Below are 26,804 nucleotides of genomic sequence, written 5' to 3'. Positions count from 1 at the left end.
ATGATGATCCTCAAATAGAATTATTGATAGTCATAGAAAGATTATCGCAAGACATGTTGTGCCCTTGACAAAGGGACTCACACTAATAGAGACAAAGCTGTGCAGTGACAGCATAGTTGAAGGAAATGTTGTGCCCTTGACAAAGGGACTCACACTAATAGAGACAAAGCTGTGTAGTGACAGCATAGTTGAAGGAAATGTTCCCTTGACAAAGGGACTCACACTAATAGAGACAAAGCTGTGTAGTGACAGCATAGTTGAAGGAAATGTTGTGCCCTTGACAAAGGGACTCACACTAATAGAGACAAAGCTGTGTAGTGACAGCATAGTTGAAGGAAATGTTTCCAATCTCACAATTTCCATAGCATGTGATGAAGAAATTCCCCACTGGAAAAATGTGAGATCTGGAAGTCATTGGAATCCAAGATTCAGCAGATATTAAAACAGCCAATGAACAAAATCGGGAAGTCCAACACAATCTTCTCACGGACACTGAAACAAGGCAAGGGGGATGCTACAGTTTAATCTTCCTTGGATTGAAGGGCACCCAGTTGTCGTTTCAGACAGAGGAGATTAGGACAACCACTTAAAAGTTGCACAAAGTGAACTTCTATTCTGTGGTGTTTGAAAGGAGAAGGTTTCACTGAGGAAGCAATTGATGCCGTAGACCAGTTTTTAAGCCAACCAGCCTGTGTTACAGAAACAAGTGTCTGTCTCAATGACTGCTTGGAGAGAGGCCCTAATTACATCCAGCTGATTCCTGAAATTCTACTAAGATTGAGAGAGAAGAAGAAACATTAAGAAGGCATTTCAAATTATTGAAGTAGCACCAGAAGATCATAAATACATTTTCTCTGGTGGGAGGATGAAACCATGGGGAAGATCAAAGTCTATAGACATACAAAAGTGGTCTTCAGAACATCTTGCAGCCCCTTCACGCTTGGTGCAGTATTGGATTTTCATTTGAGCAACATTCGAAAGGAAGATGAGGAAATTTCCGGAAGGAGTTGCTGTACATAGACAACTGTGTAACCTCAGTGGCCTCTGTTACTTCAAGAAACAAGTACAAGAATTGTGGAGTCCACCAAAGAAGACAAGGCACAACAAAGAGGATGAAGGAGCAAGAAGCTTTGGAATAGAAGAACAGACACATTGAGATTTGAGATTGGATCAAAGTTTACGGTTATACCTGAGAATATCATTAAAAGGAATCTCCTCTCAATTGGGGTTCTCGTTCCTGCACTCCTTCCATTTAAACGGTTACTACGAGAAGCTTGAAATACTGAAGTCAAACAGAAAATCATTCGAAAGGGATGAAAATTGACCTGGGATTCACCATTTCCTGAGTCAATATCTAATGATTCTTGGAAATGCTTCAAAGAAATAACTTGTCTGAGTGAGATAAATGTTCCTCGTTCAATTACGAGTGGCTCAGAAAAGAGAAGAGACTGGTCTCTTCACACTTTTATGGATACCAGTCAACTGGCTATGCAGTAGCGGAGGGTCCAGAGGGAGTATCTGGCAAGTCTGTGTTAGCGAAGGCTGGGGATAACTTGTCTGAGTGAGATAAATGTTCCTCGTTCAATTACGAGTGGCTCAGAAAAGAGAAGAGACTGGTCTCTTCACACTTTTATGGATACCAGTCAACTGGCTATGCAGTAGTGGAGGGTCCAGAGGGAGTATCTGGCAAGTCTGTGTTAGCGAAGGCTGGGGATAACTTGTCTGAGTGAGATAAATGTTCCTCGTTCAATTACGAGTGGCTCAGAAAAGAGAAGAGACTGGTCTCTTCACACTTTTATGGATACCAGTCAACTGGCTATGCAGTAGCGGAGGGTCCAGAGGGAGTATCTGGCAAGTCTGTGTTAGCGAAGGCTGGGGATAACTTGTCTGAGTGAGATAAATGTTCCTCGTTCAATTACGAGTGGCTCAGAAAAGAGAAGAGACTGGTCTCTTCACACTTTTATGGATACCAGTCAAGTGGCTATGCAGTAGCGGAGGGTCCAGAGGGAGTATCTGGCAAGTCTGTGTTAGCGAAGGCTGGGGATAACTTGTCTGAGTGAGATAAATGTTCCTCGTTCAATTACGAGTGGCTCAGAAAAGAGAAGAGACTGGTCTCTTCACACTTTTATGGATACCAGTCAACTGGCTATGCAGTAGCGGAGGGTCCAGAGGGAGTATCTGGCAAGTCTGTGTTAGCGAAGGCTGGGGATAACTTGTCTGAGTGAGATAAATGTTCCTCGTTCAATTACGAGTGGCTCAGAAAAGAGAAGAGACTGGTCTCTTCACACTTTTATGGATACCAGTCAAGTGGCTATGCAGTAGCGGAGGGTCCAGAGGGAGTATCTGGCAAGTCTGTGTTAGCGAAGGCTGGGGATAACTTGTCTGAGTGAGATAAATGTTCCTCGTTCAATTACGAGTGGCTCAGAAAAGAGAAGAGACTGGTCTCTTCACACTTTTATGGATACCAGTCAACTGGCTATGCAGTAGCGGAGGGTCCAGAAGGAGTATCTGGCAAGCGAAGGCTGGGGCTGCTCCTCGAAATACAATCAGCATTCCAACGAAGAAGCTTCTGGATATTTAACAGGTAGCAGATTAACGTCTCTGATAAGATCTTCATTACATTTGGAAGAGGTCAAAGTATTTGTGGACTGTTTCATCAACAGCATTAGCATAGATAAAGAAAAATGAAAATTAGGCAACATTTGTGAGAAATTAAGTCCAGGAGGTTCGAAAACTGACCAAGACCAAGGACTGGAGGATCATCCCAGGGAAATATAATTCAGGTGATTTAGTGTCACAGGGGTGTTCTCCTTAATAGTTAAAGAAATCAAGATGGTGGAAAGGTCTGAAGTAACTAAGAAATTCTGCAGACCAGTGACCATCAGTTCCAGTCAACGAGGAAGAAGAAAACCTAATCATGGCAGAAAAGAAGAAATTGATCGACAAATGACAAGAGACTTGACTTATTCACAAAGAGTGAGAGTTATGTCTTGGACATTGAGATTCATGAACACAAGATGGGAAGCACTAGCCAGACTGGATCACCGACTTACATAGAGATTTAAAAAATGCTGAACTACGTATAATCAGATGGGTTCAGCAGGAGGCACTTCCAAAATTGGGAGACAGGATGGATGGAATTCAAGTCACCTGAGATAACCTTGGACTTACTCGAGTAAAGACTGAGATTTTAATGAGAAATGACTTGATGGATTTTGAGTACCCCCTACTATTACCAGAAGATCATGAGGTAGTTGAAGCAACATCAGCTAAATTGGGGTACAGATTCTGATGGCCCAGAACAGGAAAAGGTTTTGGATACTACAATGTCAATTGTCAGATATATGCAATTCAAATGACAAACAGCTCAAATGCCGAATCTGAACCAGCTTCCTACCTGGTGATTGAGCCGAGTATCTGAAGTAGTTGGAGCTTATTTAGCTTGGCCTCGCTACCTGAAAAACATCAAAAATAATTTATTTGCAAATGAGGTATCTACCTCGGAGGCAAATGATACCCGTATACTAAAATACATTATTATCAAGCACTAAATTTTAAATGAACAAAAGAAGAAGATATTTTCCTAGAATACAATATTATACAATTTACACTAACATTTTTTTCCTATTAAACACACAGCTCTTCCTTGATAAATTTATATTGCTTACAAAATTCTACTTATAATATCTCCTGTACTTACAAACATAGTCAACTCATATACATTATGTGGAATTATTTCAAATAATACTATACAACTGCTAAAAAATTAAAATTTACATTGCATTAATTAATTTATTTATTTATTTATTTATTTACCCATTTTGGAACATAAGTAGCATAATGGCCTGCTACGTTTTAACCTGAGCCCCTTTTGCCACTGCTTTTCAGAGCTCCTGAAGGGCCCTCACAACTACCGTCGCAGTCACAGGGCCCTCAAAGTCCCCACTGTACTTCACCAATACAGGCAGTCCCCTACTTTGGCTGCCGAATCTTCATAGACCAGGGGATGGAATTAATGTAATCACAAAAATTCTTTTTTTACAATAACCTGCACTGGTTGAATGCCCTCTAACATTTCATTCTTTTCTCTGTTGCTGTTTATTCTCTCCTTGAATATCTGTACAGATTTTGGAAAAGGATCAAACACTACCACTGGTAAACTGTTCTACTACCTCATGCCCTTCGCAATGAATGAAAATTTACCCCAATCACTTCTGCTAAACATACATAAAAAACCTTATCATTACAGACTGTTATGCCTTGCTGAGGCCTCATTTAGTTCTATACCTCTTATCCTTAAACCATTAGAAATTGAGTCTAAACATCATCGTCTTGGTCTACCTCTACTTCTCTCACCCTCCATAACAGAGTCCATTATTCTCCTAGGTTACCTGTCCTCTTCCATTTGCAACACATGACCCAACCACCGAAGCCGGTTCATGCGTACAGCTTCATCCATCAAGTTTATTCTTAAATTAGCCTTTACCTCCTCATTCCAAGTACCCTCTTGGCATTCTTCCCAGCTGTTTGTACCAACAATCATTCTCGCTACTTTCATGCCTGTTACTTCTAACTTATGAATATCCTGAGTCCACCCAGCTTTCACTCCCATAAAGCAAAGTTGGTCTGAAAACAGACCAATGTAAAGATAGTTTCATCTGGGAGCTGACTTCCTTCTTACAGAATACTGCTGACTGCAACTGCAAGCTCACTGCATTAGCTTTACTACACCTTGATTCAATCTCATTTACTATATTACCATCCTGGGAGAACACACAACCTAAATACTTGAAATTATCGACCTGTTCTAGCTTTGTATCACCAATCTGACATTCAATTCTGTTGAATTTCTTACCAACTGACATCAATTTAGTCTTCGAAATGCTAATTTTCACACCATATTCATTGGACCTATTTTCAAGTTCCAAGATATTAGACTGCAGGCATTCCGCACAATCTGCCATTAGGACCAAGTCGTCAGCATAGGCCAGACTGCCTATTACATTTCTACCTAACTGAATCCCTCCCTGCCATTTTATACCTTTCAGCAGATGATCCGTGTAAACTACGAACATCAAAGGTGAGAGATTACAGCCTTGTCTAACCCCTGTAAGTACCCTGATCCAATAACTCATTCTACCATCAATTCTTATTGAAGCCCAATTGTCAATATAAATGCATTTGATTGATTTTTATAATCTACCTTTAATTCCATAGTCCCCCAGTATAGCGATCATCTTTTCCCTCGGTACCCTGTCATATGCTTTCTCTAGATCTACAAAACACACACAACTGCCTATTCCTCTCGTAGCATTTTTCAATTACCTGGTGCATACTGAAAATCTGATCCTGACAGCTACTCTGTGGTCTGAAACTATACTGGTTTTCATTCAACTTCCTCTCAACAACTGATCGCAACCTCCCTTCCAAGATGCCAGCCAGTGAATACTTTGCCTGGTATACTAATCGATGAGATACCTCGATAGTTGTTGCAATCCTTTCTGTTCCCTTGTTTACAGATAGGTGCAATTACTGCTTTTGTCCAATCTGAAGGTACCTTACCAACACTCCATGCTAATCTTACTACTCTATAAAGCAATTTCATCCCTGCCTTCCCACTATACTTCACCATTTCTGGTCTAATTTAATCTATTTCTGCTGCTTTATGACAATGAAGTATTTACCATCCTTTCCACTTCCCTAAGCGTAATTTCACCAACATCATTTTTCTTCTCCTCCTCGCAACCTTGGCTGTTTGCAACACCACCAGGAAGATTTCCTTTTATGTTGAGAAGATGTTCAAAATATTCCCTCCACCTCCCCAAGGATTCCCTGGGATCTATTATGAGTTCACCTGAATTACTCAAAACGCTGTTCATTTCCTTTTTCCCTCCCTTTCTAAGATTCTTTATTACTGTCCAGAAAGGTTTCCCTCCTGCTTGACCTAGCCTTTCCAGGTTATTACCAAAATCTTCCCACGATTTCTTTCTGGATTCAGCAACTATTTGTTTCGCTCTGATTCTTTCACCTATGTACAAATCCCTGTCTGCCTCGGCCCTTGTTTGGAGCCATTTCTGATAAACCTCCTTGTTATGTTTACAAGTTGCTCTCACTTCATCATTCCACCAAGATGTTCGCCTTTTCCCATCTTTACACGCAGTTGTTGCTAGGCATTCTCTTGCTGTTTCTGCTACAGCATCCCTGTATGCCACCCATTCTCTTTCTATATCCTGAACCTACTTACTGTCTACTGTTCGAAACTTCTCTGTAATCATATCCATGTACTTCTGTCTAATTTCCCCATCCTGGAGATTTTCTACCCTTACTCGATTGCAGACAGATGTCACTTTCTCTACTCTAGGCCTAGAGATACCTAGTTCCCTACAGATCAGATAGGGGTCTGTATCATCGAAAAACCCTTGTAAAACATGTACATTCTTAACAGATTTCCTGAATTTGAAGTCGGTTAAGATAGAGTCTATTATGGATCTGGTACCCCTAGCTTCCCATGTGTAGCGGTGAACAGCCTTATGCTTGAAGAATGTATTTGTAACTGGTAAACCCATACTAGCACAGACATCCAGCAAACGCTTCCCCATTAGCTTCCATATCTTCCTCACATTTACCAATCACCCTTTCGTATCCTTCAGTTCTATTCCCAACTCTCGCATTGAAATCGCTCATTAGCACTATTCTATCCTTGCTGTTGACCCTGACCATGATGTCACTCAATGCTTCATAAAACTTGTCAACTTCACCTACATCTGCACCCTCACATGGTGAATACACTGAGACAATTCTTGTCTTAATTCCTCCAACTGACAAATCTACCCATATCATTCGCTCATTTACATGCCTAACAGAAACTATGTTTCGTGCAATGCTATTCTTGATAAACAGCCCTACTCCATATTCTGCCCTTCCCTTTCCAACACCCGTCAAGTAAACTTTATAATCTCCTATCCCTTCCTCGTTAGCTCCCATTACCCATATATCACTTACTCCTAGCACATCCAGATGCATCCTTTTTGCTGACTCAGCCAGTTCTACTTTCTTTCTTCCATAAGCCCCATTAATATTGATAGCACCCCACTGAATTCCATTTTGTTTGCCAAGTTGTTTCCAAGGAGTCCCTCGCCTGTCAAATGGGACTGGGACTCCGTTACTCGCATAGGTCCGAGGACTGCTTAAAATGTTCTGAGCTTGGTAATTCATGAAGCAGGATGCTACTCTACTTCCACATAGTCCAAGTGAGGATCTCCCCTCTAACGGGTTATGGACCACAAGGAGCACAAGGAGGGCCATGAGTCAGAATATGTCCGAGATGCCCACTCCCATTCCATAGCAACTGGTATCCTGACTCTCAAGACCATTTACTAGGCCACTCAGCCGTTGCCCATGGTTCACAAACTAGGATGTGACTACAGTAACCCACACCATGAACCACTTGTGCTAAAATCCCTTCTAATTTTATACTTGTAGTCACCCCTGCCAATATAATTATTTTCCAACTGAAGCCTCTCACAGATTTCTCCCCATGCTTCCTCTCCTGTACAGGCTCTATATAATCCTACAAGTTTTTATTCTCCCTTCTCTTACTTTAAATTTCCTACCTCAGTTTCTCTAACATTTCTGATACACTACTTTTTCTCCAGAAATCCTGTTACAAATCTTGCTGCTTTCCTCTGCACGCCATCTATTTATTTTATTAGGTATTCCTGGCGAGGATCCCACACAATGTTTGCATATTCCAATAATGGATGAACCATACTTAAGTAACTTTTCTCTTTTAATTCTTTGTTGCATCCTTTAAGTAGCCTGATTATGGCATGTAACAATCTGTATGCTTTTCCGTACAATGTCATCAACATGATCCTTCGAGTACAAATTACATTAGAATCTCACACCTAAGTATTTGCATTTGCCATCTCTTGGGATAATTATCTCCTCCAAAGTATATTTAAATTCAGTTTTAAAGCTCTTGTTTGTAAATATTGTAACAGTTGATTTGCCTCCATTAACCTTCATATTACTCCCTTCAACCCAGTGTTGGATACTATCAAGGTCCCTCTATAATTCTGAACAATCCTAAATGTTATTTATTCCCCTATAAACAATTATGTCATCTGCATACAATCTTATTTTTGATGTTATATTGTTCCCTAAATCGTCTGCGTATATTAAGAAAAGTAACGGGCTGATTATACTAGCCTGTGCAATTCCCTTCCACTTTCTCTTCCCGTGATACATTATTTCCTACTTTGACTTTTTGAACCCTCGAATTTAAAAATGCTCTGATCAAATGTATAACCCTTATGCTCAATCCTCCTTCTTCTATGGCTCTACACTTCATTGTGAACCTTGGCCTCTTCAACAATCTTCCGCCATTTATCTCGATCCAACGCTAAAACTTTGCAATTCCTATAGCCCATTCCCCGAACATCTTCAGTAATTCCATCCATCCATCTGGTTCTCGGTCGACCTAGTCCTCTCTGTCCCCCTGGATTTCCATTTAATATCTTTTTAGGTACTTCCGTATCACTCATCCGTGCTACATGCCCAGCCCACCTCAATAAGTACTTCCGTATCACTCATCCGTGCTACATGCCCAGCCCACCTCAATAAGTACTTCCGTATCACTCATCCGTGCTACATGCCCAGCCCACCTCAATAAGTACTTCCGTATCACTCATCCGTGCTACACGCCCAGCCCACCTCAATAAGTACTTCCGTATCACTCATCCGTGCTACATGCCCAGCCCACCTCAATAAGTACTTCCGTATCACTCATCTGTGCTACATGCCCAGCGCTCGTCTTTATAAATGTTGTACCTCCTCCTCCATGTTCCTCTTTCACAGATTGGGCCGATGATTCTATGAAGTATCTTTCTTTCAAAGGCATCCAGCATTCCAGTATCTTTTACTGTTAATGGCCAAGGTTCTGAGGCATATGTAAGCACAGTGTTTTATAGATGGTTAATTTAGTGGTACGGGTCAAGAGCCTTGAGGAGAGAAGCCTTGTTAGAGCAAAATAGGTTCTGTTGGCTGCTATTAATCTCTATTTAATTTCATGAGAGGTATCATTTGAGTAGGTGACTGTTGATCCCCGATATTTAAACTGCTCAACTCTCTCAATTGATTAATTGCCCACAGTTATTGAGGGTGGCATGTTCTTACGTGCTTTCCCAGCAGCCATATATTTAGTATTCTGCTGGTTGATGTTCAGGCCCATTATCCTACTGGCCTGTTCAAGGGCGATGAATGACTCTTCCAGTGCCTTTCGAGTTCATGACACTATACCATTGGCATAAGCAAGTATCTGCACTAATCTATAGAAAATTGTTCCCCTATTCAGAAGGTTTGCATCTCTCATCACCTTCTCCAAGGCAACATCAAAAAGGAGCCATGCCAGCACATTTCCCTGCTGTGCCCCATTTTGAATATTTAGTGTCTCAGACATCATTCCTCCTGTTCTTATACTACTTCGTGTCCCACTCATTGTCATTCTCGCCGGGCTGAGTGGCTCAGACGGTTAAGGCGCTGGCCTTCTAACCCCAACTTGGCAGGTTCGATCCTGGCTCAGTCCGATGGTATTTGAAGGTGCTCAAATACGACAGCCCCGTCTCGGTAGATTTACTGGCATGTTAAAGAACTCCCGCAGGACTAAATTCCGGCACCTCGGCATCTCCGAAGACCTTAAAAGTAGTTAGTGGGACGTAAAGCAAATAACATTATTATTATTATTATTATTATTGTCATTCTCACCAGCCTTACCAATTTTCCAGGAATTCCCAGTTGAATCATAGCATGGTACAATTGCTCTCTGTCTATAAAGTAATACGCTCCTTTGTTATCAATGAAAAGGTGACGCGTGCCAATCCTAAATTCAATTGTCTTCTCTAAAATTTGCCTTAAGGTGAAAATCTGATCTATAATGAACTTTCCTGGAATAAATCCACACTGATAAATCCCCGTCTCTCTCTGAACAATTGGGAGAAGACTGTCAAATAGAATGTTGGAGAATACTTTATAATCCAAGTTAAGTAGCGTAATTCCTCTACAACTATCACACTCAAGCTGATCCTCTTCCTTATATATCTAGAGTGTTAAGGCAAAAGAGTATAAGTCAAAAAAGTTAAATTTTCAGGAGAGCCTTTTTTTTGTTCAGAGGTTAATCTTTACTTATTTGTAAAAGTATTGTTTCATATTATAGCTTTTGATGTTCTTCTACATAATCTACCATGAGAAATTTTTATATTTACATATTAAAAAAAAGTAATACGTGACATATTATCATGGCCATATCCATAGTCTGACTTATATGACGAAAGGAAACGTATCTATTGCTTCTGAAGTTCTAATCATACTTTCATTGAGAAATAAAATACAGACGAAGGAGCTAAAATATTAAGATAAAATGACATTACTTTATTGATAATTGTATGTTCAAAATTGACCAGAGCAAAGTACCATAAATTCACAATAATATCCTCCATCTGGAATAAGAAATTATTTACACAAACAAGTCTTACTATGACAAATGACGTACAATGCACAGAAACTGACTAAAAATTTGTTTAAACAATAATATTAAGAGAGATAAAATGGACATTGATATTCACTCAAGACAGTCTGTAATAGTTGAAGGAAGTTTAGTCATCATCCATGTGTTCTTCTATGTCAGGATAAACTTCTGGAACTCCAGATGCGCACTTCAGGTTGTGATAGAAAGAATGGAATATTTCTGGAACTAGTGGTAGAAGATCCATGATATCCTTCTTTTTCTCTCTTGTGATTGGCAACGGAGCGCTGTAACATCTTTGAGGTCGAAGTACAGCATCGGTTTTACCTCTGCGAATAAAGCTTAATTGTTTAAAGTCGTCATCCTCTTTGAGGCTAATCATGCCAAACTCTTTGGTGTATCTGAACCACTTGGCATTTAACCAGCTGAATGGTTCTCCATTCGTGTCCTTCTTTCTCAATTGCAATGTGCACTTTAACAAACCTGCGAAGTCCAAAAATCGGAATGAAGGAGTTCCACAACTTCAGAATGTCTTTTCTTCCCTGCTGTACGTACCAATTGGTACCAATCATGCGGATGGTAAATGGGGAGTTCTAGTTTCTTCTTTTGCTTTTCGATAAGTGCATGGTCAACATCGCATTCCATGTGGCTATGGCCTCTGACCAAGAACTTGTGATCCACTACTTCAAGGTTGGGATTATCTTGCATTACCGTCAAAAGCATCGAGGCCACATGCGAGTTCTTATTTTGACCTCCACAAGTGTCAGAGTAAAGAATAACATGTTTAACATCTGGTGGAAGCGAAGTTAATTCCCGGTAGATGCAAGTAGCAATTTGATTCCCTCCTCTTCCTCCCTCACCTTCATGCCACATGTAGCATTTTATATCTCCTTTACTTGTCTCATGCATTCTTAGATTAAAAGTCCATAATGTGCGTTTATAAAATGCGACAGATGTTTGGAGGAATGGAGTGGGGGGACATTGTTGCAAATCGAAGGAATTTTTTTTTTTTTTTTTTTTGCTAGGGGCTTTACGTCACACCGACACAGATAGGTCTTATGGCGATGATGGGATAGGAAAGGCCTAGGAGTTGGAAGGAAGCGGCCGTGGCCTTAATTAAGGTACAGCCCCAGCATTTGAATCGAAGGAATAACATCTCAGTGAATCATCATGCTTAGCAAGGAGCTTATCTTCTGATTTTCGTGTGTAAGCACTATCTGCTTCTGCATGATGGAGGCCGATTTCCTGCTCAATTTCATTGCATTCAAAATCATTTTTTGCAAGTCTTTTCTTGGTATGGAGCACATCACACTTATGGCATGTGTCTACTTTCGGTTGTTTGATTGAAATATTCAATTTACGAAATTCTCGTTCATATACTGATCTAGAAGCACGATTATCCTCATTTTCTTTGTACAGGTTGTACATCATTTGCAGATTAAGATAGGAAGGCAAGTAAGTTTTATCACTTTTACGGCGGGTATAATATGACTTGTACTTGGGAAAAGTGTGGATATTTTTCTTATCTGTTCTAACCGTGCATCACTTGTTTTATTCGCAGGTGGTTTTCTTCCTCTCTGATCAACTTCTGTCACTCCTGACACAGTTTTACTGCGATCTTTTAAAGCTTGTGTTATGAACATATTAGTTTCACCGAGTGTGTCCATGAAACACCGTTTACAAGCTTGTACTCGTTCACCATTAATCTTGAAGTGAAACAAATTTGTTACAGATCTGTTATGCTGTTGATCTGGATCAACGGCCCATTTCCTACTTGTTTTTGGTGGACTAGAATCAACCAAGCTATTTATATATGCCTTTCTCTTGTTTCTGTCACCTAAAGCCCAGTATTCCTCAAAGATACAATTTTTAACCGGATTATTTCCAACCATTGTCCACTCCAACTTAGCACTGCACCCCATTCAACACTTTTTAAGAGGCCTTGATACCCTAGCAGAAATCAATTTTCCCTTGCTGGTGACATACTCCTTTCCCGTATTACGACTGATTTTTCGTTACAATTTCTTTTGTACAATGAAAATACCTTTACCTTTGAGGCGTTTTCGAGTCTCTCCTGAATTACTCTTCCTTATTGGCTCACTTGGTAAATCACGAACCAGGATTATGTCATTTTTCCCAACATTACTTTCCTGATCGATTACATTACTTTCATAGTTTAAAGTATTACTTGAGACAGGTAGAACTTTATTAGTAACAACATTGTCAGCAGGTATGAATGTTTCTGAGATTTGAGGGCACTGAAGTTCAGTGTATGTAAGCTTTTTGGCAATCAGCGTATGATTTGGGTTTAGTTTGTCCACTTGGATATCTTCACTAACTGACCGATCACTGTCCAGAATAAAATCACTGAATTCGTTGTTATCAGAAAGTTCAAGTACGCTTGTCTCATAGTCCTCCAAAACACGCACAATGTCTAATTGAGCGATACTGCCTGTATGTAATTGTTCTCGTTGTAATGTAGCTGGGATTCAAGGAAACATCCTCTTCGTCATCACTGTGTAAATATCCGTCAACCATCCTGGTAAGTTCCAGTCTGTCATTGTTGGAATTTGATGCTTTTACTGGCTCCATTCCAACAGCTGAAATAGGAATACTGTAATTACTACATCTAACAAAGAAATGTCCGTGTCAAATATTTCACAATTAGAAAAAAAGTCATTAAGAAATCAAAGCACAACTATATCGAGGATTATCCAATCTAAAACTATTCACAGGGACTTATTATAGTTACCGTTATCGCTGTATTTTTCACATTGGCTCCGTTTCGCCATCTCTAAAATCTTCAGAGTTCTCGATGACATTATTGTTGTAATTATTTTGTCAAGCACACTGAATGTAGCTCAGAACTGTAAACAAGATAAAAATACGTAGAAACTCAAACACTGAATGAAGCTTACTGTTTGTCTTCCACAACTTTCTTGTATGCTTGCAATAACAACACTGAGATAATCTGTCAAGAAATCATTCCACTATAATGTGAGAGTAACAACCAAAGTTAAATTAATTGTTGTAACAATGTGCTAGTAAGACTGCATTGTGTGTTCATGTTGAGAAAGTTTGACTTATACTGTTTTGAGTAACCACGGGAAGCTGTGCTGTCACGTCACTACAGTATAACTTGAGTTATACTACTTTTCCTGAACACAAATAAAACTTCAAAATTGTACTCTTTGAATTAAACCCATTTTCATAGCCACTTTTCATTTTACACTTATACTGATTTGACGTTTTCAAAGAGCATATTTTTTATATAATTTAGGTGACTTATCTCATTTCAGCCATTTCTTGACTTACACTCTTTTGCCTTAACACTCTAGATATACGACATATAATTCCTCCTTCCCATTGCTGAGACATTTTCTCCTCATCCCATACTGAAGTAGCTATTTTTAGGAATGACCGTTCCAATTCACTGCCACCTTGCTTGAGCAGTTCCGCTGGAATATGATCTGTTCGTGTTGCTTTGTTATTCTTCAATTTCTTCATGGCAGTTATCACCTCTTCTAAACTGGGTGGACCTATATTTTCGTCAGGGTCATATTCTTCTTGCACATCAATTGAGTGTCGTGTAATCATTCTGAAATTTAGGAGTCTATCAAAATGTCACCACCATTTTTCACATATCTCTTTCCCTTCGCTAACATTTTTTCCTGTTTCATCCTTTATTAGGCTAGTTTTGCCACAGGACCGTGCAGCATTTACCTCTCTGTAAAATTTCCTTGCCTCATTTTGATTTTTCAGAAGCTCCATTTCTTCGATATTTGCCTTCATTAACTCTCTTTTTCCTCTGATGGATCTTCTTTTCAATCCTCTGTCTTTCTTTATAGACTTCCTTCATTCTTCTTGTACAATTTGTTTGTAATGTCCACCTGTATGCCATGTTCTTCTCTTCTGTTGCTATTTCACTCTCAGTGGCAAGCCAAGGAGATCTTTTGTATCTTGTTTCAATTCCCAGTGTTTCATTTGCTGACGTCTCCACTGCATTTTTAATCATTTCCCACAGATACTCAACGTCGTTGCATTCTTCAGTATTTTGAAGGATGTGTATTATCCTCTTCTGGTACTGCTTTTTAACTTCAGATGATTCTAGAGCTGTTATATTGTATTTTGGTACGTTGGTTCGGGTTCCTTTGAATGCACTGGAGATCCTAACCCTAATTCATGCACGTACCAGGAAGTAGTCTCAGTCTATATTTGGGTATCTGAGACTCCTCACATCCAAGCGATTTGTGCCTTGCATCTATCAACACATGATCAATCTGATTAACTATGTTTCCAACCGGCGATGTCCATGTTCCTTTATGTATGTCTTTGTGTGGGAACAATGAGGAGCCCAAAACCATATTTCTAGATGCTGCAAATAATACAAGACTCGTTCCATTACCATTACTTATAGTATGTTTGCTGTGGGGACCAATTGTTGGCTTATATATCTGTTCCCTTCCCACCTGAGCATTTATATCACCAGCAACTATTTTAATATCATGTCCTAGGTAACCATCATATGTTCTTTCCAAAAGATCATAGAACAATTCTTTCTCTTCTTCCTCATATTCTTCTGTGGGTGGATGGGCGTTAATTATAGAGTAATTAAAGAATGTACCCTTTATCCTGAGTACTGACATTCTTGGTCTGATAGGTGTAAACCCAATTACAACTTGCTTTAGCTGGTGGTGTACCACAAATCCTGTGCTGAACTTGTGCTCCTCCTCGCTACAGCTATAGAATACACTAGAATTCCACTTCCGGTCCACCTTACTTCTTGTAGAGCTATGATACTTTGCTTCAGCTTCATTGTTTGATTCAGGGCTCCCAGGCAATACGAAGATCTCACATTCCAGGTTCCAATATATAAATCTGACTTACACTTTATATTTCTTTTCTTTCTTTCATGCACTGATGGTCGATTATCATTGTCTTTTTCCACACCTAGTTGGCTCCATTGATCAGTCGGCATTCTTTTGTTGAAGTTCCGCAACTTGACCTTTATTACAGAGCGGGGTGTCAGCCCTACGTTCAACCTCTTCGGGAGGATGGGTAATTTTTAATCAGGGTTTTCTTCCCTTAGCCTTTGGAGAGCCAACCCCACATACTACAAGGCAGCATCTTCACCATAGCCCCATTAGCTGCCACTTTTCAGGGTTCCTGCTGGGTCTTCACAGCCACCGAAGCGGTCACGGACCACACGCAGTCCCCACTGTACATCACTCCACCAGGCAATCGCTTCGTTTATGATGTTGCCCATCTCCCACGACATGGACGAGGGGTTGGACTTATCGGAGACTATGCCCAATCCTATTCCCTCCGATTTCTTTAATAATATTCCATGCTCCACTCTGTCAAAGGCTTTGGAAAGGTCTACGGCTATGCAATCTAACTGGCCTCCTGAATTCAACGGATCTGATATGTCCTGCTGAAATCCCAAGAGTTGTGCCTCACAAGAAAATTTCTTTCTAAATCGTTACCGGCTCCTCAAGAACCAATTTTTATCATCACATACCCCTCTGATGTATTTTGCTATTAAACTCTCTAGTATTTTACAGACTACACTGGTCAGGCTGATTGGTCTGTAGTTTCCAGGTTTCCTTTTTATTACCCTTTCCGTTATAAATTTGTATTGTTAGAGATTCCTTCCATTTCTTTGGTATTACACTATTAATGACATAGTCAAAGATAAATTTTAAATAAGGCACTATGCACCACCCCATTGTCCTCAATACCTTCCTAGTAATTTGATCACTCCCTGCTGCTTTTCCTTGCTGAAGCAGTTGGATTTCTCTGAAAATATCCTTATTTGTGAATGAGAAGCTTCTTGTTCCCTTATGTATCTCTCCTCTCTACCTTCTGTTTTGGTTTCCAACTCCTGACAATCTTGTACCGAATCTCTGAATTCCCTACTAAATAGATTTTCTTTCTCAATATCTGTTAAAAAATGTGTTCACCCCCTTCTCCCACCATTGTAGGAATTTGGATTCCTTTTCCTTTTTGATTCCTAATATGTGAATAGAGTTTTTTCCATTTCCTTTTATGGTCATTACCCTTTTGAAGTATACCATTCATATAATTCTCTTTTGCTTCCTTTTTCACTCTATTAAGTTCCCTCATTAGATATTTTCTAGTTTCTCTACTCTCCCTACTAATCTAAATTTTCCTTTCAATTTCATTTGCTTTGTATAATAAACAGGGTCAGAGGACATTTTACCCGTCTTAACAGGTACAAATCTCTTCTCCACCTTCCCAAATGCCCTAAGTGTATCCGCATTAATCCCTTCACTTATCCAACAACTGAATTTGTGATTTAAGGTAAGTCACAAATTCATCAACTTTAGATTTTCTGTACAATTTCTTGTCTTGAGCCTTTTGGTACCAGTCCTACATCCATTATTACAGCCTTATGGTCACCTATTCCTTCAATTACCTCAGTTTTATCAAGAATTTCCCAAGGTTTAACCAAGAATACATCTAGCAAGTTATTGAAATGTACATCCTTAAATAAAAGTCTGAGTATGAATCTTACCAATTTCTAGGTTAACTGGTAATACGTAAAATTTATTTTCTGTTACTGTTCCTTTCATCTCGATGACTTGTTTGCCATGGTCATATTTAATGCTTGTCCACTAATTTGGGTGTTTGCACCCATGTATACAATATACTTACTCAATGATTTCTAAGTAATAAATCTCCTTTACCGAAAAAAGTTCAAACCTAAAATGTATTCCAATATTTCATCCCACTCAGTACAAGTTATGTAACCACCTGTGGTCACATACGTTAATTTTGTTTTTATTAATGTCTTTTCCAATCTTCAAGAATGTTAGGTGAAGCCATATTTTAAAGGACTTTTTCTCAACTGACTATTTTGCTTTTATTTCACCTTTTTAATTTATTCTAGATAGCTTTTACTTCTGAGGTGTTGGTCTTATAATTGAGCTTGAACCTAAGTAAAATGAAATCTAGCTCCAAAAAATTTATTGTTATTTTCTACCTATTCATGTTGTGAATGCGACCTTCATTTTTCTACCTGTACTGTTACTGTTTTCATATGCTCACCCATCTTTTGAATGGGTATGGCTTTTGTTATTATAACCATGCATTATTTTAAAGTTGGTTGTTTTTTCCAGTTTAGCTGCCAAAAAACAATACTGGCAGCTGATGTCGAATTCTCGCTTTACGGTCTTGGATCTTTTTTATTGTTTATATCTACCTAATTGAGTTTAATTCTTTATTCTCTTGAATTCCATTCCTGATTTACTGTTAATTTCATTTTGCAATTTTGTTGAGTTCTACCTTCTACCGGCTGGTCCACCATCCCCTTGCAATCCAGTTTTATGCATCCCTTCACATTTACTGCAATTGGGGTAATATAATGAGATGTGTGTTAATGGGCTAGAAGACAGCAGGAATCTTGAGCGCCACTATTAATACATTATGGGTATATCGAACGAACCCGTAAAACAAGTACAGACACACAGAGCACGTCCTTTAAAACAGGAGGTGAACAGGCAGACCGGGAGCATGGTACTGTATAGGCTGGGAAGTGGGCGCCGTAGGGCAAGTGTCCAGTAGCTCACATAGCAAGTCAGTGGGGAGGTATGTAATAGTGGACAGTGCTAAAGATAGGAGTTTCGAATCCTACATAAGATTTTTTTTTTAACAGCTAGTTGCGTGAGATGTGTTAAGATTGCATACTTGATAGCATCCTAGGACTGATTTGTTTATTTCATCCTGTACAGGACCATATGTATCGTTGCATTGGGTATGGTGCTGGGTTGGATGAGGATATGATGGTCTGTGGCCAGTTAACTATGTTGTTCATGTTCCAAGCTTCGTAGACCACAGGTAGGGCAAAGTAAGCTCCATTGGAATGATAACATATGAAGGCAGATAAGTAAGTAGCTGCACAAACTCCCCTCATTCGAAGCAATTCACAACACAGCTGTTTATTCACTGCCTTGAAATGTATTCCAGCTTTGCAAAGGTGAAAAAAAATAAGTGTATCCTCCTAATTCAATACATCACATATTCCATCATTAGACGGAGTAAACAAATTCAAACATGTTTCGGCTCGTTTGAGCAATCTTTGGTGAAAAATGAGGGGAGGGTGTTGAAATAATTTACATAATACAAGTTTAAAAATGCCAAAAAGCCATAATGAAGGAACAAGTGAAAAAAACAAAAGAGCCTAGATGGAAACAAAATTAGCAAAGTCACTGTGACAAAATTCAGTGAAACAGGAGGCCATCTGACTTGCTCTAACTAATGTAGTAAATATTGTATATTGTGCTAATTTTGTTTCCATCTAGGCTCTCTTTTGTTTTTTCATTTGTTCCTTGATTATGTTTTTTGGCATTTTTAAACTTGTATTATGTAAATTATTTCAACACCCCCCCCCCTCATTTTTCATTGAAGATGGCTCAAACAAGCCAAAACATTTTTGAATTTGTTTACTCCGTCTAATGATGGAATATATGATGTATTGAGTTAGGAGGATACACTCATTTTTTCACCTCTGTAAAGTGAAAACCGTCAATACGGAATGATACTAATATCTTGTAATGTATTCCAGCGACGAGTATGTGGATATGTTACTCATCTATGGAGAAGCTAGATAGAATGTATACCAAGAACGTTATCCGGATAGACGACACCCAACAGGCATGACTTTGGAGTGTGGAAAGATGCTTGCGGGATACTGCACCCCTGGGAAGGACACGGTCTTTTCGAGATCAGCCCGTGCTGTCTGCTGACTATGAAGAGGTCATGCTTGACACTATCTGGCGTAACCCTCATACTAGCACATGGGCCATTACACAGAAGACTAACATCAGCCGAGCATCTGTTATGCAGATATTGCATACCCACCGATTTCACCCGTACCATCCACACTTACACCACGAGCTCCATGGTCATGATCACAATGCCTGGGTGGCGTTCTGTCAATATATCCTACATGTGGACACTGATCCTGCTTTTCTAGCGACTCTCTTATTTACGGACGAAGCATGATTCCACAACAATGGAACTGTTAATCACTATAACATGCATTACTGGTATTTGGATAATCCCCATAGGGAGCGACAGACATTTTCCAGATACAGTGGGGTGTGAATGTATGGTGTAGAATCATGGGTGATCACCTCATCGGTACCCATTTCTTTGAGGGCCATCTGACCAGCCAATGCTACCTGCGGTTTCTCCAAGATGAACTACCACCATTTCTGGAACATGTGCCACCCATTGATCACTGCAGGATGTAGTTTCAACATGACAGAGCTCCACCGCATGCGACGGTGGTCATCCAGAACCTTCACCATGCGACGTATTCTGATGAACGGATAGGACAGGGACCTGTCCCCTGGCCTGCCACATCGCCTGATCTTAAGCCACTGGATTTTTTCTGTGGGGCCATGTAAAACAACTGGTGTATGCACATGAGCCGGCCAGTTCTTGTCACATTACACAGCTTATCACCGAGGCATGCTGATCCGTTTCGCCAGAGATGTCGCAACGGGCCAGATGGTCCTTATAACATCACACGCAGCTCTGTATTGACCACGGAGGTCGTCAGTTCGAGCAGGTACTGTGTTAAACGATGTGGATAACTGAAATCCTGTCACACGCTTCCAAGCTTCTATCAACCCAGCTCCATACCAACGGCCCTTTTCAGAGCCAAATAAACAAATCAGTCTGTGAAAAATAGTGGTATTAAGTATACAACCTTGCCACATCCCAAGCAACCGGCTTAAAAAAATAATTGCATGGGACTTTGAACCTTCTAACCCTTGAGCACAGTCAACTATCACACATCCTACTGCATGCTAGCCACGTGAGCTACTGTGACACTTGACCTACAGCGCCCACTTCCCCGCCTCTACTGGCCACAGACCATCATCTCCACATCTTCGTCCAACCCAGTACCGTACCCAATGCAATGATATGTACGGTCTTTTAGAGGATCAAATAAACAAATCAGTACTTGGACGCTATCAAGTATGCGACCTCCCCACATCCCAGGCAACTGGCTCTTTACAAGAATTCTTACAGGGGATTCGAACCTCCTACGTCGATCAATGTCCACTATCACGTATCTCCCTGCCCACTTGCCATGTGAGGTACTGCGGCACCTGACCTATGGCGCCAACTTCCCAGCATATACAGTACCGTGCTTCCGGTCTGTGCGTCCACCTCCTGTTTTAAAGTACCTGTTCTGCATATCTGTACTCATTTTATGGGTTCATTCGAGGTATACATGACGAATTAATAGTGGCGCTCACAATTCCTGCTGTCTTCTGGTCCGTAAACACACATCTTGTTATATTATCCCGGTTTAAGGAGAGGGACCAATGTCTTTCAGAATTGTAGAAAGTATGAAGGGATGCATAAAACTGGATCGCAAGGGGCTGGTGGCCCACCTGGTATATTAAATGGACTTCAAGTTCAGATTCCAATTTCTTTGCGTTCAAGACAAGTAGTGAACAAACTCAATCATTATTCATAAATAATGAACTAGATTTTACAGTTCTTCTAAGGGTGTGAGTAGAAAGGCATAATTTATTTTGAATTTAATTACCTTTTAATTTAAAATGAGATCTCAATCTCATTGTGTCAAGGCCAACTGTAAATTCCTTTCCTGTTAACCATACATTGCATAGTGTAGAGTTTTCGCTATATAGTATTCTTTTCTGGTAGTTCTGTAACATGCTAAAAGATGACAAAAGTATGTACAAAATATCTTTGACACGTCAGAAAGGATGCTACAGGGGGCTAGGGACATTAATTTTCTCCATCTATATACTACCTAGGTATTGCCTGAGGTAGTTTGACATGTATGAGTAGCACCGAAATATAATTCTAGGTGATTCTGTTGTCAGTGTTTTGTTACATATCTAATCTTCCTTTTAAAAGTCAGAGTGTGTGAGCATAAACAAATTCAGGCAATGTAATGTTAATTCAATTCAATTTCTCCTTTCTTATTGTTCAATAAGTAAATTTGATATTCATTTAAAAGGTCAGTTTTATTACTTGATGTTAAGGACCTCCTATTGTTTTTTATCTACCTGACCTCACTTCTTTCACACCCATTTTCTTTGGCATTTCTGGGACATGTCAAGGTAAGTGATTATTTTGGTTGTTTTATTGTGTTTCTGAGTTTATGTTGTGTTAAGGATCACGTTTATGCTAAAACTGGGAACAGAATTATTTTATGTATACACGTCACAATCTGAAATAGGCTGTGTCGAACACATTGAGTATAGACAATAAAAATTACTAGCAAATGTGCCCAAGTTTCGCTACGGTATTCTACATAAATTACTGTACATTCAGTAAGACTTTATTAAATGGCATGTCCCTTAGCGTTATTTAAGATACACCATGGCATGTCACTATACATTGTCTCCCATGAAAGGTGCGAGTTTTGGAGTTGTGATAATGGCAGGCCCCTTTTCTACTGCCATTCATAATTGAGTTCAGAAGTTTCTCTTATAACAGCAGGCTCACTTGCCTACTGAGAGTCCGAACTGAGTTTTTTCATTACAATGGCAGGCTCTCTTGGCTACTACAAGTCCCAATCAATGTGGGGGTTTTTATTACAATAGCAGGCCCTGTTTCCTAGTTCCTGACACATTCCAGTTGAGGACTTTCACTATAATGGAGGCAACTCAATACTTCCTGTCAAAATTAAGTTTTGGTGTTATCATTATAACTACAGGCCCCTTTCCCTAATTCCAGTCACAATCAAGTTGGGAAGTTTTGATTATACTGGTAGGCCTCCTTGCATACTCCCAGTCACAATCCAGTAAGGGAATTCTGACCAAAAGAGCACACTCCCTTGTCTTCTGCCAGTCAAATAGAGTAGAGAAATTTTCATTATGATGGCAGGCCTCCTCTACCAATGTCAGGTACAGTGGAGTTTGTGAGTGTTTGTTATAATGGGAGGCCCCCTTTTCTACTGCAAGGGAGTTCTGATATCAATTGCAGACACTCCTCCTACTGACAGTCAGTACTGATTTAGGGAGTCTTAATTATTATTGCAGGGCCTCCTTTCTAGATTGCTACAGAATGAATTCAATGTACATATACGAACAAACGGAAATATATGCACATTTATAATTGTAGACCTTCATTTTGAGATTTAACGCTGCAAAATTGTATCTCATATCATCAAATGTCTCTTTTTGCAATCTACATGGTTTGTCCTATGACTTTTTCTCATATCTTCTCTATTTATGGGTTAGACTGAGTTAAAAACTTTGAGTAGGGTGAAATTTGGGTACAGTTTTCATACATTGCTTTATTTTCTGGATACTTGTACGGCAGCTAGAATCACAAAATTTGGCTCGCATATGGCCACTGATCGTGCCAATGTGCATGCCAAATTTGAGGATTCTATCTTTCCTGCAAGTGTGTAAAACAATAAAATATACATGTAAAATGTACAAAACTTACCTAAAATCGAGAAATGCAGCTGTATCTAATGTATAAGGGATTGAGATTTGACTGAAAGTTGTAGAACTCTTCATGCTGGATGCTGTTTAACCTAGAAGGTCGGCACCACCATTAAAGTGCCTCAATGGGGGCTAAAAACTTTAAAATTTGAACATCTTGGACAGGCTACTGTTCTACATGTGGCACATCTTGATTGGGAAGCGGAAAAATATTAGCACTTTCAGGTAATTTTAAGCCCATGAAAATTATAAGTCATTGCTTTGGAAAAAATACACCCCACTGGGTGTAACACTTGCATTCCTACTCTGAGCCCCAGGCTGGCCCCATCAGAGACTTTTCTAGGGATCCTAACATCATTACCTACTCTAGTAGCAAGTTCAAAGTTTCTCAGATGTCTCAGTGCCTCATTAAATTAGGTCTATTTTCACTTTTATACCTTTACAGTAGTTAAAACCTATTGAAATTATTTAAATTTTGTATGTGCATGTTCCATTTAGTGCTATTTATATATTGGTGTTAAATACTTGTTGGGAGAAATTGGGAGTAGCGTTATTTATTTGAATTTTATTTTATAACAAGTAATTCATTTGGTGTTCAGTAGATTACGTCTTCCAGGTTACGTAGGCTAGTTAAATATACTTTGTTTCGAATTTAGGTTTAGGAAATACTTCAGGTAATAATATCAACTTTTAAAACAATATTTTTAAATATCTGTAGGTTCGTTGGTATTATACTTACAAAGGCAGATTATCATAAGGAGTTGTAACTCACTGTAATGTCCACCGCTACTTTTCCAATATTTTGTACAGATATCCGTTCAAACTATCACGACGTTAATAATTTATTACATTAAATAACATAAGCCTGTAAATATCGATTTAAAGAGAAGTTAAAGAGAATTCATGGTAATTTCACTGGATAATTACGGTACTTAACAGTTTTTCGGATTGTTGACGATTGTTGCTGCATGCACATCATAGTTGTGTAAATAAATACTAAGTCAGCTGATTCATTATTCCGATAATTTGTAGTCTTAGTTCCCTGCATACTTTGTATGTTCCACATTTTTTAATTCATCGAGTAAAAGTTAATAATCAAATTCCTATATCCCAATAATATTGCACTTCAAGCTCCCGGCATGGTTTTGACAGAAATTACAGTAGACAACCTCTTATTCTCAGCATTTAAGGACACCTTTATTCTCCGCCCTGCGTAGTAGGGAAAATAATACTAATCCACCAGCAGTAAAAGTTCATATAACCACATTGTCCGCCTCCGTAGCGTAACGGTTAGTGTTATTAGCTGCCGTCCACGGGGGCCCGGGTTCGATTCCCGGTACTGCCAGGAATTTAAGAATGGCAGGAGGGCTGGTATGTGGTTAAAATGGTACATGCAGCTCACCTCCAACGGGGGTGTGCCTGAAAAGAGCTGCACAACCTCAGGATGAGGACACGAGTTTACTTTTACTTTAGCTGAAAATTGTAGTGTAGATACATTGTAGCGTAAATACAGTATATTTAGATAGTGCCGTACCTTGCCTGCTATATTCGTGTGTTTCTATTAGAGCGTAGTACTAATCGTAATTTGTCTAAACATTTAGCTTTGTTGGTAATCTTTGAGTACAGTAGTTCTTGCAAATTTCATTTCTGTTTGTGCTTACTAGTGACATACGGTACCAGTACTGTAATTTGGATACATCTGAGAGTAGTTTAAAAATTACTGTAGTGTACTGTACCGTAGTATACGAGTAATATCCTATTAGAATTTAGTGTGCTTATTTTATTATTGTAAAATATTTGTGTAGTACTGGTGTAGTACAGGTATCCATAGAAACTCTCACTAAAATTCTGTTGTTGTAATTAGGATAGGCTTAATTGCAGTTTGGAATTGTGTAGTTCTTGTGTATTCCTTTCGATATTCAGTAATTAACAGCAGTTCTTATCCTATTAGGCATTGTAGGATAACAAATAGCGAGTACAACTCAGTAGTATTGTAGTGTAGTCGTATATAAATAACCTTATTGTTGTGTGATCTTTGAGTATTATCCTAGACAATATATCCCTCCATTCATTTATTCTTTGCAAATAAGTTATTTTATTTTTATTTTCATTTTTTCCGTAAAGAATGGCTAAGGAGCACGAGTGTACGTACTGTGTGTGTGGCGAGACATTGAGGGGTATGAGGGAGGAGTTGGAGAGTTTGAGGGAGATAATTAGGATTTTCACAGAAGACAGGAAGGAAGATAGGACTCCCTCGAAAGATGTACAGGTTACAGTAGGTGTACAAGAGCGAGGAGAAGGAAAGGGGGGAATGTGGAAGACAGGTGGTCTAATGTTCTAACGGGAAGGACATTAAAGGTTAAGGGCTCTATTCAGGATCACAACTCAGGACAGGTGTCAGTGCAAAATCGGTATGAGTCACTCCAGGTAGAACAGAGGGAAGATGAGGGGCAGGGAACTGTTGCTGAGATGTGTGAAAGTAGGAGGAAGAGAAAAGGTAGGAACGGGAAATGTTTTTTTTTTTTTTTTTTTTTGCTATTTGTTTTACGTCGCACCGACACATATATGTCTTACGGCGACGATAGGCTGGGAAAGGCCTAGGAACTGGAAGGAAGCGGCCGTGGCCTTAATTAAGGTACAGCCCCAGCATTTGCCTGGTGTGAAAATGGGAAACCACGGAAAACCATCTTCAGGGCTGCCGACAGTGGGAACGGGAAATGTAGAGTAGAGGATAGGAAAAGACAGGTGGGACAGGGTCATGGGAAGGAGAAAAGGCAGGAGGAAGTAGCTTCTGCAGCTATCAGGAAAGATAGGGCTGACCAGGAGGGGAGGGGATCAAATGAGATGGGTAGGGTTAAGGCCCTGGTCATGCGGGATTCCATCATTAGACACGTGGGGAAAGTGTGTGGAGGAAAGGGAACTAGGGTAGAATGTTATCCAGGAATTAGGTTGAGGCAGATGTTGAGGAAAGTAGAAGAGAAGGAGGAGGGGAAGGAGAAGGTGGTAGTGTTTCACGTTGGTACCAACAACATAAGGCAACCTGATATAAGTACCAACATATTTGGAGATGTGTGGGATCTGGTAAGTGCAGCACGGGTGAAGTTTAAGAAAACGGAGATTGTTATTAGTGGAATACTGTGTAGGACGGATACTGACTGGAGGGTCATTGGGGATTTAGATGAGACTATGGATGGGCATGTGGGAAACTGGGAGTGAAATTTCTAGATCCTAATGGGTGGGTACGAGATAGGGATCTGCGCTCAGATGGCCTTCACTTAAACCACAGTGGTACATATAAGTTAGGAAATTTGTTTCCAAGGGTAATAGGGAGGTACATTCAGGGAAACGGTGTTGTCTAGAGAGCGGTGATGAGGGTATAGAGATCTGGAAGTCAAGTAGGGATGACATAAAAATGTTAGTGTTGAACTGTAGAAGTATTGTAAAGAAAGGAATAGAATTGAGTAATTTAATGTACCAGATCTTGTAATAAGAGTTGAATCATGGCTGAGAAATGATATAATGGATGCTGAAATTTTCTCACGGAACTCGAGTGTGTATCGTAGAGATAGGATACGAATGGTGGGAGGGGGAGTATTCATTCTGGTGAAAGAAGAATTTGTAAGCTACGAAAAAGTTAAAGATGAGACACATGAAATTCTAGGTGTAAGGTTTATTTCTCAGGATAATAGGCAACTTGATATATTTGGAGTGTACAAACCGGGAAATGGTAGCACTGACATGGATTCAGAATTATTTGATAAGATAATCAGCTATATAGGAAACGAAATGGAAAGAAATGTGATTGTAGCAGGAGA

General features: G+C 39.6%; 1 protein-coding gene across 2 annotated transcripts in view; it reads right to left on the bottom strand.

Moving 5' to 3' along the window:
- The window catches only part of LOC136875119 (zinc finger protein 782), a 183,997-nt gene that overhangs the window by 145,349 nt on the left and 11,844 nt on the right, over positions 1–26,804 (bottom strand). For both annotated transcript variants that reach the window (XM_067148860.2, XM_067148859.2), the window contains exon 2: positions 3,398–3,455. The gene's annotated coding sequence lies outside the window, so the exon portion shown is untranslated. The remainder of the gene's footprint in view (positions 1–3,397; positions 3,456–26,804) is intronic.

The sequence above is a fragment of the Anabrus simplex genome, chromosome 5, assembly GCF_040414725.1.
Source record: "Anabrus simplex isolate iqAnaSimp1 chromosome 5, ASM4041472v1, whole genome shotgun sequence".
NCBI classification, from domain to species: Eukaryota; Metazoa; Arthropoda; class Insecta; order Orthoptera; family Tettigoniidae; genus Anabrus; species Anabrus simplex.
The sequence above is the reverse complement of the archived record's forward strand: the minus strand, read 5'-3'. Positions and strand labels throughout refer to the sequence as shown.